The 10,341-nt window shown below is 39.1% G+C and overlaps 1 long non-coding RNA gene across 1 annotated transcript; it reads right to left on the bottom strand.

Annotated features, from left to right (window-relative positions):
- Positions 1-5,882: 5,882 nt before the first annotated feature.
- On the bottom strand, positions 5,883-6,436 carry LOC109201405 (uncharacterized). The gene is made up of 2 exons (XR_002061436.2): positions 6,213-6,436; positions 5,883-6,123 (listed from the first exon to the last, which is right to left on the bottom strand). It is a non-coding gene; the product is annotated as an uncharacterized LOC109201405 (long non-coding RNA).
- Between the last annotated feature and the right edge of the window lie 3,905 nt (positions 6,437-10,341).

Genomic DNA, 10,341 nt, shown 5'->3' with positions numbered 1-10,341 from the left:
ATACCACACCAAGTAAAAACTGGAGATTTAATACATCGCTGCTCAAAGATGAAGACTTTATTAAATATTTTAAAAAAGAGTGGATTTCATATTTAGACTTTAATGACATTCCTGGAACATCAGCATCTGTCCTCTGGGAAGCAGGGAAAGCCGTGATGAGAGGTAAAATAATCTCTTTCTCATCACATAAGAAGAAAGAAGAAAACAAAAATATTCAGGAACTAGAAAAAAACATCAAATCCTTAGAAAAAGCCTATGTATCACACCAAGATCAAGAAATATTAAACAAAATACGCAAAACAAAACTAGAATTAAATGAAATTATTAATTAAAAGACTAAATTCTTAGTACAAATACTTCGCCTGCAAAATTATGAACACAGTAACAAATCCGGAAAATTTCTTGCTAACCAGTTAAAAATCAATAAAGAAAAAACAACTATATGTGCTGTTAAAGATTTATCTGGGAATACAATATATGATCTTAAAAAAATAAACAAAATTTTTAGGGATTTCTATGAAACTTTATATACACCACAAATAAACCCATCTAAAAACAAAATTGATCAGTTTTTGGACAACATAACTCTTCCAAAATTATTAGACACCCAAGCAATGGCACTGGATTCGCCACTGACGCCAGGTGAACTCCAGGAAGCCCTGATAAGTATGCCCAATAATAAGGCTCCAGGTCCAGATGGCTTTCCTGCAGAATTCTACAAAGAATTCTGGACGATTCTAGCACCAGTTTTTTACAGAACGTTGTTGGAAATCAAAGAAAATGGTAGACTACCACCAAATATGAACTCTGCAAATATCAGTCTCTTACTAAAACCAGGCAAAGACCCTGTATATCCCTCAAGCTATCGTCCAATATCCCTTATAAATGTAGACCTCAAAATAATCTGCAAAGCTCTCTCAAAGAGATTAGAGAAAATAACCCCCCTCTTAATTCATCCTGACCAAACTGGTTTCATAAAAGGCAGGCACTCATCAACAAATACACGTAGATTACTTAATTTAATAGACTACTCATGCAGTAAAAACATTGAAACCATAATATTATCTCTAGATGCAGAAAAAGCATTTGACAGAGTTAACTGGAAATTTCTATTTGCAACTTTACACAAATTTGGTTTTGGATCCTCTTTCATTAACTGGTTAAAAATATTATATAATTCCCCAACAGCTTGTGTCAGAACAAATGACCAGACATTCTCCAGCTTCTGTCTCCTGAGGTTTTTCTTCACCAGCTTCTCCCTGAGCCAGCGCTGCTCCAAGTCCAACATTAGAGGCATCTACCTGTACAACAAAAGGTTTGGAAAAATCTGGGCTTTGCAAAACAGGGGCTTCAGAAATCTGTCTCTGTAAAAATTGGAAATCATGTTCACAGTCATCATTCCACATCACTTTATGTTATATTCTCTCTTATAACTTAACTGGTAAGTAACAACGCCTTTTTAGTTGTTAGTAACTTACTTTAATAACAAGTTTAAGAAAAGGCACAGGCATATCAATGCGCACATACACCACACTTTGTGTTCTCTACTTTATAACAGAAAGTAGTACCACAAAACTATAAACTGATTTTACTTAATACATAACAGTTTAGAAGCATGTATTCTCTTTTAACTATACTCTTTTACTCTTTTAAAGGTTTAAACCAAACAAAAAACAAGGAGCACAAGAGTCCAAAAACGCAGGAAAGCACATCAAAAACAAAACGAAACTAGAGCTCAACAAGAGTCCACGAATAGTTCAGGGGGTCGACCTGGAGGTTGACAGCACAAAAGCCCACACAGTTTAGGGGGCCGGCCGTGCGGACAGCAACAGCGGCGACGGGCAAACAGTTCTGGAGGCCAACCGTGCACACGGCAACGGCGGCGACGGGCAAGCAGTTCTGGAGGCCGACCGTGCACATGGCAACGGTGGCAGCGCAGACAAAACCAATCAGGAGGCCGACCACTTGGAAAGCAGTGGTGGCCACTGAACAGGTCCGGAGGTCGGCCGCGATGCCAGCGGCGGCGACAAACTCTTTCAGGAGGCCGTCCTCGACGGCCATGATGCCAACTTAGAGGCCTGGAAAATGGCCGGCAGAGGCGAGGCGGAACAGGACGGGCTGGGTCCCATGACGGTGTGGCAACTGCAGGACCAGGCGAGGCAGGACCAGGCGAGGCAGGAGGCACTTGAGGCTGGCTGGGTTCTCCCGAATCCCCAGCTGACGATACTTGAGGCTGGCTGGGTTCTCCCGAGCTACAGGTGGCTGTTGAGCAGGGAACACTGGACACTGGGCTACAGGTGGCTGCTGAGCAGGGAACACTGGACACTGAGCTACAGGTGGCTGCTGAGCAGGTAACTGAGCTGAGACGTGCTTAAGAGTCTCAGGGATGACCAACACATTATTTGCTCTCACAGCAGTGTTGAGTTGAGGACGAACAGCAGTCACTACATGCTTGACGGGTTCAGGAGCATGATAATCATCCAGAACTTTTTGAGGCATAGAGTCATAGATCTCCTTGGTTTCATCAACAGGTTTAGAAAGGTGACATATGGGACAGTCTAAATCAGAGGCGGAGCCAGACATTTGAAACACCCGGGGCTTAGCCCTAAAGGGTAGTATGCATGTGGGATTTTTTTTTTTTGGGGGGGTGGGGGGTGGGGGGGGGGGGGGGGGGGGGGGTGTTACAAATGACTGAAAGATTAATTGGCTCTATTTTGACTTTTGTTCAAAAAAGAATGACTTCATATGGGGAAAAATATATATCACATATGCAGGACACCTTAAACTAGTTTTTTAATTAAGCAGCAAGGCAGAACAAAATCAGGGCTGGATCAAGACACAGGGACTAAACCCCAATTCAACCAGACCCAGAACTGATCCGGAATTAAAACAGGAGCACAACAGTTCAAAATCAGGACTACTTACGACTTAACCAAGACAGAACCAGAATCAGAACTAGATGATAGTAGCACTAAAAATCATCATAGACCTGCACTACAATTATTTTTTAATTCTACCAAAGTACAGTATTTAGTTTATATAAAAGTATATAAGTTTATATAATTATTTAGCCTTGTTGTGCAAACAAGCCTGCATAACTTAATAAATATATAACTTGAAAAATAACAAACCTAAAAAGAAACACTAGGTACGAGATACATGAGTACCTATGATACGGTGATACTTTTGGTAAACAACCATTTGACTAACATGTGTGTCTCACCTGCTCTTGTTCCATCTCTGTTCTGTCCTCAGCCTCCATCTCCTCTCCCTCTTTGTGCTGACAATCATCAAATATACAGTTGAAACCAGATATTTACACACTCTTAAGATAAAAACACAAACACTTTTTTAATTGTAACATCACATCAGACTAAATGTTTATTTTTTTAGATTGATAAATATAAAAAACATATTTGTTAACTTTAACAGTAAAGAGAGAAACTATCTGTATTTCTTAATTGCAAATGGCACCAAATTGTATTCAAAATTGAGCCGCACTTATGGAGCTCCACAATTCTTTTCCTGGTGTTTTGGTTGATATCTCTTGATTTTCCCATGTCAAAGAAACAGGCTCTGTGTTTTGCCTTATATGCATCCACAGGTGTGCCACCAATTTACTCACATGGACTCTACTAACCTATCAGAAGCTTCTTAAGCTCAGAATGGAATTGATTGGAGTTTTCTTATTAATTAACAATAAACTTAGTGTATATGTACTCCTAAATTTGATAAATGTGATAAAAAATAGACAGCTGTCTCTCTTTAGTCTGACATTTAACTAATTCAAAAGATATTTCAATATTTATTTATCCAAAACAAAACAAGTTTACTCTAAATTGATGTTGTACAGTAAAAAAATGTTCTTGTGTTTTCCATAAAGTGTATGTAAATATCTGGTTTAAACTGTGAATAAACTGCTGTGTATTGAAATTCCTCTTGTTTTGCATAGAAATATACTGAACAACACACAAAGCATAATATATAAAATAACATCTACCAGAGTTTTTTCTTTGAAAGAAGCTCCTTATGTCCATTCTTGTATATCAGTACATTACTGAAACCGATTTATTTAGCCGTGGAGGGTAACAACTGAGAATATGAAATAAACACACATGTAAGCTAAGACTCTCTAAAGAAACAGCATTGTTGTTGTTCGACTTTTCATTTTGCCATTTGTTGATTCACTTGAAGAGCAAGTAACGTAATATGGGTCAAGTGATCAGTTTGATATCAATCTTTTGTGATACACCGTCATATTTACATCATTTGTATAGTACGAATGATTTGCTTTGGTACCTTGTCCAACTTAAGCTCTCCTGTCTGCCTCGCTGCGCTTCTCCAACAGCACACTCCAGGTAGCAGCTGCCCCGCCCCGCTTACTGTCTGAGCTCGGATCATACCAATATTAGGTGGGATTTACGCACAGTCATAAATTCCCACAGTGTGCTTCGAATATTGTGTGTAGTTTTTTGTTTTATACAGTTGTCAGTCAGGCATCTAACTATGAAGAAATTACACTCCAAAAGACCCCGGGCTTCTGAAAAAACAACCCGGGCTTAAGCCCAGTAAGCCCCCCCCCCCCCCCGCTCCGCCACTGGTTGAAAGGCTTCTCCAACGGAACTTATTTTTTTCGGAGGAAAACACGAACACAGTGTCCAGTTGAGTCTTAATAGCTTACTTACAAATGGGCTCGTCAGGCACTCTTCTTGGCTGCTGTGGTTATTATTATATTTACATGCTTCCAGCTCCCGTTTTTGCTCCGTGACAGCTCGGACTTTTCCTTTCTCTCCCTCCCTCGCTCACAGACACATAACGGGTAATGCAGTCCATTCTCCCTGCAGCACGGACTACACTGCCCATCAGGCTACATTCTTTAGAGCTATGCCTGTAGCATTCTGTCTATTAGCTTAGCACAACAACAACAAAAAGGCGCTCTCTCACCCAGGAAACACGCAGAGAGAGAGCGTCACCCTGTAACCATGGCAACCGTAACGCTGCCGCCTGGAACAACAGAACATAGCTGTCAAACAAACCCAAACAGTCCTGACCCGCGACAATATGAAACAGGGAAGTACCGCCATGTAATCCATTTATTTCAACAAAGTAAATGTATTCTGAATACCACCTTTTTAAACGGTAACTGTAACGGAATACAGTTACTCATATTTTGTATTCTAAATATGTAACGGCGGTACATGTATTCCGTTACTCCCCAACACTGGTGATGAATGAGTGTAACTGAACTGTAAAACTGTACACAGCAAATATTACACTTATGTTCAGACGTAAAAAAATTAACTAATATATATATATATATATATATATATATATATATATATATATATATATATATATATATACACACATATACACATATACATACATACACGCAGACACACACACACGAAAAAGGGAGAAAAAAACAAGTCATTTACATAAGCAAAATATATTTTTATTTTATTTTATTCTTATCACTTTTACACAATTAATCAAGCCGGTCATTAACATTGGGCCATAAATTTTCATCAACATCACAGTGAATGTCTTCGTTGCTCAGGCACCGTGGGAAAAATCTCCTGGCATGACGAAGTCAGGCTTGACATTGCTCAGCAGTTATATCACCACAAGCTTCACACATGGCTTGAAGAAGGGAGACATGCTCATGGGGATGGCGATCATACACCTTCCACCTCCATGTAGAGAAGAATTCCTCAATTGGGTTGAGGAAAGGGGAATATGGTGGAAGATATAGGGTCATGAAGCGAGGATGTGTTCAAATCCATTCCTGAACCAGCTGTGCATGGTGGAAGCTGACATTGTCCCACACAACAACATAGACGATGTCTTCTCCCTGACAGGCCTGCTCCAGTTCATTTAAAAAAAAACTATCAGGTGTTCAGTGTTGTATGACCCTAGAACTGGTCTACAGCCTACCACACCATCTTCAGATATAGCTGCACACATTGAGATGTTTCCCCCACGTTGTCCAGGGACTTGGATTGTAGCCCTTTGTCCAATAAGGTTACGTCCTCTGCGTCTAGTTTTTGCCAGATTGAAACCGGCCTCATCAACGAAAATATACTTGTGATGATTCACAGCAGCGTCCAGCTCCATCACCCTCTAAAATGATAATTTAGTTAGGTTTTTTTTTTTACAACTAATAGTTGTCAGTACTGTTACAGTAATTGCATGCCAGTTTAGTGCTGTACCTGAATATATTCTGAACGCAGTTGTTTCACCCGGACATTGTTCCTCTCAAAAAGAACCAAGTAAATTTTTTTCATGGAAACCTGGTGCTTCTTCAAAAGCCGGGCAATTGTTGGAAGGCTAATTGATGGCACATTGGCAAAGGTGTCATTGCTGTTCTCAATAGCCTGTTTGATTTCAGACAGCCGTATGTCATTCCTTACCCTGACCATTTCCACCACAGCCAACTCCTGCTGGTCAGTCAAAACACGTGGGCGACTACCACCAGGTTGTCTCCTGTTAATTCTGAGGACAATCATATACTGTCAATATTGAAGTATTACCAATCACATTACTGTAAACTGACAATTACATGTTGTTCATCTATACAATAGGGTACTATTTTTTAGAAGTGAAGTTGCTATAGCAGACATACCGGTTTTCTTGGCGAAAAGTTTGGATTATAGAGCTGACAGTTGACCTTTGTAAATTAGGCTGTACCAACCTGGCAGCCTCAGCCATGGTAAAGCCTCTGTTAACCACATGGTCAACAATGATGGCCCGGACTTCATTAGAGATGATGGTGCGTTGTCTTCTGCCTACATTTCTCTGAAGACCACCTCTCTGTCGAGGAGCACCACCACCTCTTCCTCTTTGTCTGTGACCACCTCTCTGTCGAGGAGCACCACCACCTCTTTCTCTTTGTCTGTGCCCACCTCTCTGTCGAGGAGCACCACCACGTCTCTCTCTTTGTCTGTGCCCACCTCTCTGTCGAGGAGCACCACCACCTCTCTCTCTTTGTCTGTGCCCACCTCTCTGTCGAGGAGCACCACCACCTCTTCGATGAAGGCTTCCTCTCCATACGAGTCTATCCTGCTCCATATTTGAACAGTGCAAAGTCTCAAACACAGTTCTTCTTATATGGTAACTAATTGTGATCATCAGGGGGAAACAATTAGCAATTAGTATTTCTAGATTGAAAGCTCTTGCAGCAATGTGTAACTTACAAATGACCAGACAACAATCAGTCAAGTTGGAAATCCATGGACATAATGAATGATTCATTGATTAAACATTAAGATCAGTTGAATTGAATGACAGACAAATGTATTAAACTGAATGATAAGAGATGCAAATCAAAAATTTTATAGTGATAACATTATGAAAGGCAGTAACTGTGAACGAAACATTTATTTAGATGAAACACTTATTTTGTGTAGTGAAAAGGATATTTTGTCATTATGTGTATTGTACTAACACAATTGGAAATATGCTGAAATGTTTGAAAAAGGTGCACTTTACATGATCTGTTGTGATATAAGTATGAAGAGTTTTGAAAATGTACCAATTGCTTGTGGAAACTGCACCAAACCAATAGAAAAAAACTGTATGATCTTGACCAATTTTGACAATTGGACAGACAGTTGTGCACGCGAGTACTTATACAATGAAATCATGGGGACATGTTTTGGAGAGAATGATCATTAGACTGAGAATCAACTAATCTATTTAGATATACAAGATCTATTCATTTGGAAAATGTGCTAAATGTGGGCTAACTGTATAACTGTAGGCTACTTGTACTTAATCATTTGCAAAGATGCACTAAGAGAATTGAGACAACTACTAAGGCATTTGCCATTAGGGCTGTTCGATATAACGATATATATCGGATGACGATATAAAAACGTCTATCGTTTCATTTTACGCTATCGTTTGTTTCGTGGTGTCGCAAAATAAACTGTTTACGGCAATATTTTTTCATCGTTTTGATGGCCACTGTAGTGGCTATATTAATTTCTTAAAGTTCTCTCTTTCTCTTATATTTAATATAACCACACTACGCGCTTGTTTTTATGCTTTGTTGTTAGCAACAACGACGGTAAAACCACGGCGTGTCCGCGTGTTTATTTTCCACATAAACCTTTAACAATAAAGCTCAAGATCCTGTTGAGACTTTTCAAAATAAACTGAATCATGTGAAAGATGCTGAGTATTTACGGATGAGAAGCAAAAAAGAGCCGTCAGGTGCTAAAAATAAACCTTACACTCAAACGTTAGAACAGGCTTTTCCCCGCAGCACGCTGTGTAATAAATACTCACAATGAAAATGACGGCCGTTACAACCTATGTCTAAAAATGTATAGTTTAATGCATCGGTTAAAACAATCGACTCCAGGTACACGACGCCCAGCTGGAAACACTTCACGCAAGTCGAGCTGCCCGAGATTCACAGAATTTACAGAAAATGTTACATTTTTGTGATTTATATCATTATCGGACGATAGATGTCTTAATATCGGGATATGAGATTTTGGTCATATCGCACAGCCCTATTTGCCATTTGATAAAATGAATGAGAAATGCCATTCTGTTGTGAACATTTGCCAAGAGGTTTGGACGTTTGGAGGTTTGTCCATGTTATTTTGAAGATGTCATTTCTGTTTCAAGAAATGAGCCAAACCAATGGAGAAAAACTGTAAACCATACATACTATAGAATACATAGAATACATTACTGTATTCTGTTGTATGTGTAGGATTGGACAACAACCTCGCGTGGGTGGCAGAGGAAAACTGCTCAATGAACAACAGGAAAGAGAGATTTGTAACATGGTGATGGCAAATAATCAGGGTTTTAATAGTTTTGCAATTTTCATTAGTTTTTATTTTTATTTAGTTTTGACTTTAGATTTTCAATTTTCAATTAGTTTTAATTAGTTTTTACCAATTGTTTGCTAGTTTAGTTTAGTTTTTATTTTTTTGAAAATCCTTAGTTTCAGTTTAGTTTTGATTAGTTTCAGTTATAGTTTTAGTTGTGTTTGCAATAATTAAGTGTAACAAAATCCCAGTTTCATCATATCAGTCATTCTCTTCTGCTTATCCTTGGGTATGTTGCTATTCCAGCTACCATACCCTGCACCCTGGACAGGTCGCCTGTCTGTTGCAGGGCTAACACGCAGAGACAGACAACTCACATTCCCACCTATGGATTCTTTACATAAATAAATAAATAAATAAATTAGGGCAGATGAACAACCGTTGATACCAGGCAACTATAAAATGTATATCTTGGCCCCAATGAGACTATTAACTCTTGCAGCACCGGGTGTTAAGGCAATTGACTCACACAGTTATGTAGATATCCCAGTCCTGTTGTCTCGGGATGCATCACGCTGCCTTGCCTGGGGTTAGCTTCTGTTTCTGGGGATGAGGGTTGGGCGTGCTCCCTTACCTTCTCCAGGTAAGCTAGGTTAGCCTTCTTGTGTGAGCTTTTCAAGTGCACTTTAAGGTTTGTGGGATTTTTTTCCTTTTAGAAATGTCCCTCATAATTTCTCTCTTTCCACTACAAGACACTTGCTTTATCCAAAACACAGTCATATTCAAAGTAATCCCAAATTGGACTCTGGCGCTTTCTCCAGACTTTTCCTGACATGATTCTGCACGTGGACGGAGCAGCAACACAGACGACTCAACTAACGTACTGCCACCTGCTGGCATAATGAGACAGCAAGAAAAAAACCTGGAAACTAAACTTCATTTTCACCCTTGACTATTGTATGACACACACACATCAACAAAAACTAAACACATTTTTGCTATAAATTCAGTTAATTTTAGTTAGTTTTGTGAACACTCATTACAGTTTTAGTTAGTTTTCCTTTTTTTGTTTTTATTTTTATTTCCATTAACGAAAATGTTTTTTCACTTCTAGTTTTCGTTATTTCGTTAGTTTTCGTTAACGATAATAACCTTGCAAATAATGCCATCACATTGAGACAGATCCGTGATGCCATCCTTCAGGACAATCATATATTCCAGAATATAAACACAATAAGCATCTCCACAATAGACCGGGTTTTGAAGGAGCATCAGATGACAATGAAACAAATCTACAGGGTACCATTTGAGAGGAACTCTGACAGAGTGAAGGAGCTGCGCTACCAGTATGTAAATGTAAGTCAGTTACTGGTTGTCTCACATTATAACCTTACCTGTAATCACAGTAAGCAGTTGTTCACTTATTTGATTTCAATACCTCCTGTACCTGATTTCGGAATCAGTATTTGCTGCATCTGACTTCAACAATTTCAACAGAAAACTGCAGTTTACTCTATGATACAATTCTCATTATAATCCTTATTTTGTTGTC

The sequence above is a fragment of the Oreochromis niloticus genome, linkage group LG3, assembly GCF_001858045.2.
Source record: "Oreochromis niloticus isolate F11D_XX linkage group LG3, O_niloticus_UMD_NMBU, whole genome shotgun sequence".
Taxonomy (NCBI): domain Eukaryota; kingdom Metazoa; phylum Chordata; class Actinopteri; order Cichliformes; family Cichlidae; genus Oreochromis; species Oreochromis niloticus.
This window is presented reverse-complemented; position numbering and strand designations above follow the sequence as displayed.